Genomic DNA, 9,769 nt, shown 5'->3' with positions numbered 1-9,769 from the left:
TCCAACCCGCTGAATGTGAGTGAAAATTATGAGTGACTCTTGCAGGCCTGCCCATAGAAACCTCCCTCACATATTTCTCTATGCTGAGATGAGGAGTGCAACCTTGGAAGCCATGTGTGGAAAATGTCAAGGCTGCCTCCGCTGATGAGGAACATATGATTTGGTCAGTTATATGATCAAGAAATCAATTTATATTGTGTTGGAGACATTACGTATTTAGGAGTTTATTTTTTATAGCACTAGCTATATCTTAATTAAAATATACACCTACATGAATACTATCTAGAATGGTTTACTGTCTACCAAAAGAATCAGAGATAAACTTTCCTCCTTATTAAACTAAACTACTTTCCAGAGACAACTTTGAAAATCTAGTGGTATTATATGGAAAACAGACACCTGCTGGCTGGAAGGGGCTTCTGTTGGCTGAATGGACCCATGTGAGAAAGCCTATCTTGGTCTAGCACTGCCTACAACTGAGGGGGTTGGTTCTGTAAGCCGTCTCCCTTGATTAGCAGCAAATTGGAAAGCAAGGGAAGAGAGCTTCAATCACTGTACAGTAGGCCCAGTTAAAGCCAGACTCTGAGACGTATCAAATAATAGTTCTGCCTAATTAGGACTTTCTAGGACTTACGACTTATCCAGAATCTCATGACACAAGGGCAGGTGGAAAACCTCAGTGAAATGAAATGAAAACATATGCAGCATCAGCTAGGCCTTGAGTCCCTTTCACAAGTCTGAATTTGGTACCCTGCTTGATGAACGGGCACGTGAAGCCATTAAGTAGGCCGATGGAACACAAAATGATTCCGTGGCAATGGTTTAGCCATGATAACACTGAACTTCCAATAACAACACTTGTCTGCAAGCATCTGATGGCTTGTGTCACCAAAATTTTAATGAATCCTTAGAATTAATGTCCTCTGAACCACAGTGTCCTCTTCTTGTAGCCTCTTCCTCTTCTATTTCAGTCTGTGGCAACTTTACAGCCCAAAATCAAGAGTTTCCAGAAGAAAAAACAGCAACATTGAATTGTCAAATTATTAGCTTCAATGTCAAAATAGTAGTTTTACTAAATGTTTCTCAACTTCTCCCCATACAGAACCATGGTGGCTCTGGCAGCTCTTTTCCCCATGAGGTAGAAGCCACATTGCTACTGTGTTTGGATGGTCATGGTTCAGGACACACTTTTCTTCAATTTCAAAAGCAGGAGGTGATCCATTTACAAAATGTCAGAGAGAAAAATGTGGGGATTCTTTTTTTCCTAGTCAACTGCCAATGGCTGGGTCTTTGTCACTAAAATGTAGGAACTACTCTTCCTTCTGCCATAGGCCACCTCTCTGTAGAACGTACCCCATAGTGAGAAGGAGACATGACACGGTGTGAGTGAGTCTTCATTTCTAATAAATAGAACACATTTGTTCTATTTGCTCTAAGTGTCTGACTGGCTGGATTTTGGGAGCCATGATCAAGAAGTTTCTAGGGTCAAAGGGCCAAGGAATTGTCCCAGGTGCTCGGCATGTGGGTCTACCAGACAGAAGACTAAATGAGGTGATAATGGATTGTGGTTAGACAGAGTGTGAAGATGTGAAGACCCCTTTCTCAGCCACAAAGGACCACAGGCAGAAAATCAAAATGGAAAAGGAGGTTTGGTCTCTTGCCCCCAATTCTTAACTTGGAAATGATTTGTTTCTGTCTTTTACTGACACTTGCAACTATGTATGCACTATCACAATCTCTGTGGGAAGCAGAATGATGTTGGCCAGGTCAAGAGTCCTTGATGCTGTCTGAATATCAGTGTCACTCCAGGTGACTTTGTTTCTTGTACTCCAATTCAAAAGGTCTGGGGTGAAGTCTGGTATGAGCATTATGTTGCCAAGTTGCACAAATGAATGTGATGTGCAGTTCTCAAGTTTACAGAAGGTGCTGTGGGTATAAAGGGAGGCCTCCTTAAGGGATTCTGGTCCTGGTAAAACTGGATTTCAGCAGCCTTTGGCTTTGCTCCAAATCTACCACCAGATCCAGCTCCTGCAGCTACTGCTAGAGTGCCTATATCTGCAGGTCAACCAGAAGGCCCAATGCATCCTGAGCTGGTTCATTCAGTCTCTTCCAATATTGTAAGAAATTTATCCCATCCTACCCCAGATACCAGGAAGATAGCAAGATGGCAGGCTCACTTCATGTGCTTCCTCAACTTTTCTGTTTGAGAATCTTAATGCATGTTTACACATATACTTAAAATATTAATATTTAAAATGTAATTAAAAGATTTAAACTCATTTTAATACTAAAGGAAGACAAACAAAAATGCTCATCTGAGTCATTCAAGTTAAGAAAATTGTTGGTTGGTATAATTCATTAATATTGAGAGAAATCTCCATGTGCCTCATTGTCTTGGTGACACCCAATGGGGCAATGCTATAAAGTGAAGGACAGAGCTTAGCACACATTTGGCACTCTCAAGCATGCTCAGAACTAGAGATGTAGATCGCGGAGTAGGTGGGCCCACCTCAGGTGAGAGCTCATGGAAAACAAGACCTACGGTGCCTGTCTCAGTGTGAAGCCTCAGGGAAAGGCCTGGATTCTGCTGGGTGAGTCTCTAGAGATGGAGTCCTACTTGCTTTTTGTCCCCATGGCAGGTTCCCATCTGAGACAGTATTTCTAAGCATTGGCACTGTTGACATCTGGGGCCAGACATTTCTTTGTTTGGGAGCTATCCTGTGCTTTGTAGGATGTTTAGAAACATCTCTGGGTTCTACCCACTAGATCCCAGGAGTGGCCCCCTCCCCAGTTGTAACTGAAATGTATGCAGACGTTGCTAGTGTCCTATAGATGTCAAAATCACCTCCAGTTAAGAATCATGGATCCCAGAAGACATTGAAACCATTGCTTTGCCTTTAGCACCTGTCTGACAAGTTGGTAAGGTAAGAGACTGGAGTGCTTCCCTTTCTGTAGGATATTACAAATAGCTAAACTTCCCCATATGATTGAAGGAGAGCAGAATTCCCACCCCAAAATACATCATTTTGGCATGAAGATAATTTTGAGCTACAGCCAATCAAGAACCAGTAGGTTCAGGGAAAGCTCTTTACTCCCCCTCAACTGCCTAAATTTCCATCAGGAAGGGAGCCTGTATCTGGAAGAGAGCTATTATCGCAGACCCTTTTCACCTAAGAGACTTATCTGCCACCTTTGTCTTCCAGTATCCTTCACCTTTCTGTGCATAGTCTTCCTCCCTTTTATGTCCCCAGACCCCACTTCTTTGCTTAGATCAGAATATTATATAAATTTCAATTACCTGGTTGCTTTTTGGGTCCTATATCTTGGGGGCTCCCATATGTACGAAATTAGTTTTTCTCTTGTTAATCTGTCTTATGACAACTTGATTATTAGACCAGCTAAAGAAAGTTAGAAGGTAAGAATGGAACATTTTTTCTCCCCAACATGACACATCAACAGTCCTAAACGAAAGTAATTTCTGACTTTTATCTTCAAAAGAAAATAGCTATTACTTACCCATTTTGTTAACATGAAGGACAGATAAAACATTTGTCTAATTTTGGCTTTCTTATATTCTTCCTGCCAGGAAATACTAACCTCATTCAATCCTTATACACACTGTCACGGAATAGGAAGGTTTCAATGGTATATTTTAACGCAAACATCAATCTCAGAAAAATAAATTATTCCACATATATCTCCAAGTGAGTTCTAAGTGGATATAACTGAATGTATGAATATGTTGGCTCATAAAAGTAAAATGTTCATGAACATCCAACACACATGTTATCAGTGAAAGACAGTATTGAGAGAAACAGACCCAAAATGAAGTCACTTGTGCTAAGCCCCACATCAGCAAACCAAAACTTAATACCTGATCTAACTACAGTTTCAGCCTCTCCCAGAAATGTAATGTTTAACCAGTCAATCTGGAATTTCATGCTCAACACCAGGGAATTAATCGCCTGGTAGACCTCTTCCTTCCCCTAAAGTGATCTTGCCTCAATTTAATCTTTCAACTTCCTTTCCCCTTCTTTCTGACTTTAAAAGCCTTCCACTTTGTACAGCTCTCAGATCTCTTGTCTGTTTGGTAGATGCGATGCTACCTGCTTCATGAATCCTTGAAAAAAGCCAATGAGATTCTCAAATTTGCTCAGTTGAATTTCATTTTCTAATAGATTTGGTGGTAATAGTGGAATCTGAAGTGAATTGCTGATAACTTTGGGGACAATGAGAAACATAGGTTTTGAGTTTTCTGTGTCTTTCTTGCCATTTCTGAGGGTTGTGGGTAAGTTCCTTCTGGCTCTGATCTAATTGGCTTCCCAGTCCCAATTCCCTTTTTGTCAGCAAACTCAGTCCAGGCCCCAATCTCTTTTTGGGGGTCTGCAGGTTCTGTCTTTTCCCCAGTCCCAACTTCTACATTGGGAATTGCTGGAAGTAGTGGTAGTCTGAGGTCATGTGTAAACCCTAACCTTTGTTTCTGTCCCCAGATACCACACTGGTGCAGCTGTATTTCCCCATTTGTAATCCTTCTGCAATCCCCACTCCTTGGGATCTGCTGGTTCAATCCATTCCCCAGTGCCTAATTTGCTGGTTACTGTTGATATGTTAATAGGCACATGCAATAAAGGCTATTGCCAGCAGGGATCTCAGAAAGCAAAAAGCCACAAAAAAAAATGGTGGGCATCAGGGAAGCATTTAAAAGCTGTTAGAGTACCCAGACTCTGTTAGGATAACTTGGTCACAGAATGGGTTAGCTTGACACCAAGTGGCCTGTCAACCTCATGCAAATGAGATAGACTGTAAAATATCACATAATTCACAATCCAGTGGTACTTCTCTTTTAGGTATTATTTTGGCTCTGAAAGACCCAAAGGCTTAGCTAATAATAATAATAATAATAATAATAGGTTCTTCAAAAATCCAAAAAGTGGAGCATACCATTTTCTGGGAAACCTGCTTATTTTATGTATATGAGATTTGGTCCCAGAAGCTATACATATCTATAAAAATTGTTTGTTTGCCAAAAACAAACTTAAATGGCTATTATGGGGAATGTTGCAATTAGAGAAGATTGTTCACCTAAAAAGTGTGCTTGATGGTAAGAGATCCTGCCCAGCTGGTGTGGGTCAACGCTCAACCAGGAGATCAGGGTTCCATTCCAGGTCAGGGTGCATGCCAGGGTTGCGGGTTCAATCCCCAGTAGGGGGCTTACAGGACGCAGTTCATTGATGATGTTCCTCTCATGTTTCTCTCTCTCTATTCTCTATTCCTCTCTTTTCCTCTTTCTCTAAAAAATCAATGGAATATATATATTTATATATATATAATAACAGTTGGGTTTAGGTATCTAAACCAAATTAGATACCTATTTTTTATTGGTATACAGAAGCTTCCAAAGTGCTTCAAAATTCTAAAATAGCTTCATTAAAACATTGATTGCAAAAGGCTAATGAAAATTTAAAGATGCAAGATTGTAAACAAAAGTTCAGCAAAACTTTACCCTTACAGATACAACAGCTCCAAGGCCAGAGACTTAAATAACACCTGGGTCTCCACCTGGCATCCTTCTGGGGGTCGATCATTAACCACTGGCCCAGAGGTCAATGTCTCAGTTGTAATCAACTGGGACACTAGAAAAGAGATTTCCCAAAGAGGCTATGCAAATTTTCAACACTGTTTTGAATGCCCACATATCTACTCCCAAAGGAGGACTCCTGTATGGGCCTCTCTCAGAGTTGACAAAACTTTGAGGATTTTTGGGTAAACTTCTATATTATTTTCCTTAAACAGCCAGGGGAACTAAAATTATTCAAAACTGTATAGGACATTTTCCATTCTGCTCCCCTAAGGTAAAGTGAAACCATGTTGAGGGTTAGGGGTGGGAACCTTCTGAAGCCTTTGTGGAAAGGTTTGCTAAAACATCCCAAAGGCAAAGAGCTCTAAATCTAGAACATAGAAACCTTTTGATTGCCATCTTAGCTGGAAATCTTCTCCCTGATATAAAAAAGCAAATTGAAGGTAATGTAGTTGGGTGAGTAGATCAACCTATGATGTGACTTAGGCTGCAACCTAATTCCTTGAGGAACTGAGAGCAGCTGTCCTTATCTGACACATTTTTGCACAACTAGAAATGCAGCTCTAGAGGCCGTTCAAAATCCACCCATGGCCTTAAGAAAACAGTCTTCCTTAGAGGAACTCACTTTATTTCCCTGTGCCTTTGAGATGTAAATGTTAGCTCTTATCTAGTTCATCTCTTTAAAGTACCAACTTCAGGGAGGTAATTCTTATCAAAAAAAAGAACAAAAGTGGGAAAGGTCATTGGAAACTTAAGTGAAAGAAAAATTATTTGCCTTCTCCCCAAATATTAGTAAAAAGTTTTAGCCATCTGAGCAGGTAATTTTAACTTATTCCATCTACAAGAAAAAACAATGTAGAGCCAACTTCTGTTATAACTAGTGAGTTTTGTGATATTGTACCTGATTCATGGCAGTAATTTTAAAAACAGAAGCTATAAGTTCTCTGTGTCTTTCTGTATGTTTATGTGCATCTACATATCTGTGCTGTATATGTATGGTATTATTTCTATCTATGGATGATAATGCCAAAATTAATTTGTAAAAGAGCTCTATTTAATTGACTTAAAGAAAATTAAGTGCTTATATAAATTACATTTCACAGAAATATAATCTAAACTAACCCAAATGAATGCAAGGCTCACACAATGAAGGAAGTATCTGGTATCAAACCCAGTTTACACCCTAGATGGTTTGGCTAGTGGATAGAGCATCAGCCCACGGACTGAAGGGTCCCAGGTTCAATTCCAGTCAAGGGCAGGTACCTTGGTTGCAGGTAACCTGGCCCTGGTTGGGGTACATGCAGGAGGTAACCAATCGATGTGTCTCTCTCACATCTGTTTTTCTCCATTTTTCCCTCTCCCTTCCATTCTCTAAAAATCAATGAAAAAATATCCTCAGGTGAGGATCAACAAAAACAACAAAAGTTTATGTTTGATAGCATAATTAAAACAGGCATGTTTTTAGAGTTATCAGCCTTAAATATAATAATTTTATTCTACCTGGTCTACTAAAGGTCAGATAAGTTCGTATTATCCTTACAAAATTTGTCAGCAAGAAAAATAGCTTGGGATAATGGCTGACTTTGGTTAATGTCTAAAAATATTCATAAATTGCCAATCTATAGAATGCTGGTGCAACAGACAGCTCACAATTGTTTACTTTTTCATTTTTGCTAGAAATTAAGATTTTTAGGGTTCAATTTTTAATATATGTAACTAAAGCCACTAGACATAATAGGAAAAGATGTCCTTGTGCAAGGAAAATAGGAGATGTGGTTTAGATTTTTTTAAAATGTATTAAGGATGGAGATACTATCCACAAACACTTTTGTGAAAACATCAGAGTAAAACCACAACTTTCAGTAAGTGACAAATAAATATAAAATGCACATTATTGAAAATCTGAAGAGAATTCATTATAATAAAAAACATATATTTATATACTAGAGGCCTAGTGCATGAAATTCGTGCATTGGTAGGGTCCCTAGGCCTGGCTGGTGATCAGGGCTGGTTGGTCAGATTCCCCATCTCCCCCCTTCTCCTTCCCTCAATCCCTCAGTGCCCTTCCCCAGCCACCGCCATGTTCCGTGCTACCCCCTCGTGGTCAGTGCACATCATAGTGAGCGATTGAACTCCTGTTCTCGTGATTGAACTCCTGAGGGGACACTTTGCATATTAGCCTTTTATATAGAGAGATATTTATAATAAAAATGTGGAACCTTTCCTACCTGGTTAGTGGTGTATTCATTTGATACAATGTTTCCCAGGGAGAATTTGGTAATAGCTAATGCAGTTTAATTCTACCAACTCGCTGGTAGTGTAATGCTACAATTAGAAATTTGCCCTAAAGTCATGCAAAGAGTCCACCAGGCCGCTGCAGCCATCACTGCCACCATGAGGCTGAAACAGAAGAAACAAACTTAGCTGCAGCCACCACCCCAGATGCCCTAGTGGGAGGAGGCTGAGGACAAAGGCAACGGGCGGCCTGCAGGACCACCCAACCTTCTGGGCCCTCCCCCCATGGTCAATGGAAAGCCTGGTGACCACAAGTCAACCCTAACTGGAACCCACCTCCATGTCCACCATCAGTAGAATGGATAAATAAGTGTGTGTGTGCACTCAATGGGATACTACACTACAATGAAAACAAGCAAACTCCTGCTATAGGCAACCTGGATGAATCTCATAAACATGATGTTGAACAAAAGGAGCCAGACACAAAAGAATAGACTCTCTTTGCAGAGGTCTACCCAGGATCAAGGGGACTGATGATTCCATCACTGCTGAGTCTCCCACCTCCTCCCCAAGGCAGAGGCCCAATTTGGGGAGGCTTAGGCCCCAGGTCTTGCCCACATAGTCATGGTTGGTGGGGGGTCAGTGCTGAGCCTCCTTTTCCTGGGCCAGACCAAGTAGTCCCCACCAAGGAGGCTTTCACAAAGAACAGAGGCACCCTCAAAGGCTCAAAAGTTGGTCATATGTCAAAAATACCTGCCTTCCCCGAGGATGACCCCAGGTTATGGAAGACAAATCTAACGGCCCAGTCTGCTGACACTTTGCTAAAAAAGGCCTCTGTCGATATGAGGACCTCTGTGCCTTCTACCACCCACACATCAATGGACCTCCTCTGTGAGACTGTGCCTTCCCAGTGGAGCTGGAGGGAGTCCTTGTGACTACAGTGAAGCTGTTCCACCACCCTCAGTCAGGATCACCTTCCCCCATTCATCACCTCCCCCATTTGGGGTTCAGAGTTGTGTTTCATCACTGGGGTGAAGTGTGCACTCTTTCTGCTGATCCAGCCTCCAGAGACTCGCCTTTAGGACCCCATCTTTGCTCCCTCAACTGCCTCCTGGGTCCTCTTCCTCCCGGGCCACTGACTGCTGAGCAGGAGACGTATTTGGTGTTGCTTCTTGTGCATCTGTCCACCCAGCCCCCAATACTGCCATCGATTCCTGAGCCTGGAGCAGTTTCCTACCACTCCCTTCTTTTGGCTGCTTGTTTCAGGTCCTCTCATGTGCTAACCCCTGCCCTCCCCCACCCCCCACACCATTTGGCAGCTGCTTTGTGGAACTCCCAGGTTGTCTGACCTGGGGTCAAGTTTGGATGACTGGGACAGAGTCCCTTCCTGAAAGGCCATTCCCTGCTCTTAGATTCCATAGTTTCACCGTCAGTAGCATGGTCCCCATTGCTGTGGCCTGTGATCGCTGTGCTTGGTAAACATGTATCCCCTTGAAGCCTTTCTCGGTGTCTATGGCATTTCTGTAGCTTCCCCACACTAGAGTATTTCTGCCAAAATGAGTGAGGTTCTTGGTGCCTTCTAGGCTCTCTCCACTCCCAACCCAGGAGCACTGGGAACTTCCTGTGAGTCACCCCCATTCTTCTGCTGTCACTTTTTCTGTGTTTGCCATGGGCCCATGAGATGTGCTCTAAAGCCTCTGGTGGGCCTACCCTGTTTCCTCTACAGCCCATTTTCCTTAGACTATGTCACTGGGAGGCCACAGACCTTCCATTTGAATTCTGTGAAGAGCCATGTGGGCAGTCTTGCCGCCCTCTCCCAACCTCCGTCTCCGTCACTGTGTTGCTGCCACTGGTTGTTTTCTGTGAAAACAGTAATGAGCAGACTCAGTCTTGAACTGGCCCTGAGGACATGGGTCAGGAGTTGTATGGGCAAGAGGGAGAGGGAGAGCCATTGGA

The 9,769-nt window shown here is 42.2% G+C and overlaps 1 pseudogene; it reads left to right on the top strand.

Annotated features, from left to right (window-relative positions):
* Positions 1-7,865: 7,865 nt before the first annotated feature.
* LOC102761311 lies at positions 7,866-8,708 on the top strand (annotated as a pseudogene).
* The last annotated feature ends 1,061 nt before the right edge of the window (positions 8,709-9,769 follow it).

Source organism: Myotis davidii, unplaced genomic scaffold (genome assembly GCF_000327345.1).
Source record: "Myotis davidii unplaced genomic scaffold, ASM32734v1 scaffold135, whole genome shotgun sequence".
Lineage (NCBI taxonomy): Eukaryota > Metazoa > Chordata > Mammalia > Chiroptera > Vespertilionidae > Myotis > Myotis davidii.
The sequence above is the reverse complement of the archived record's forward strand: the minus strand, read 5'-3'. Positions and strand labels throughout refer to the sequence as shown.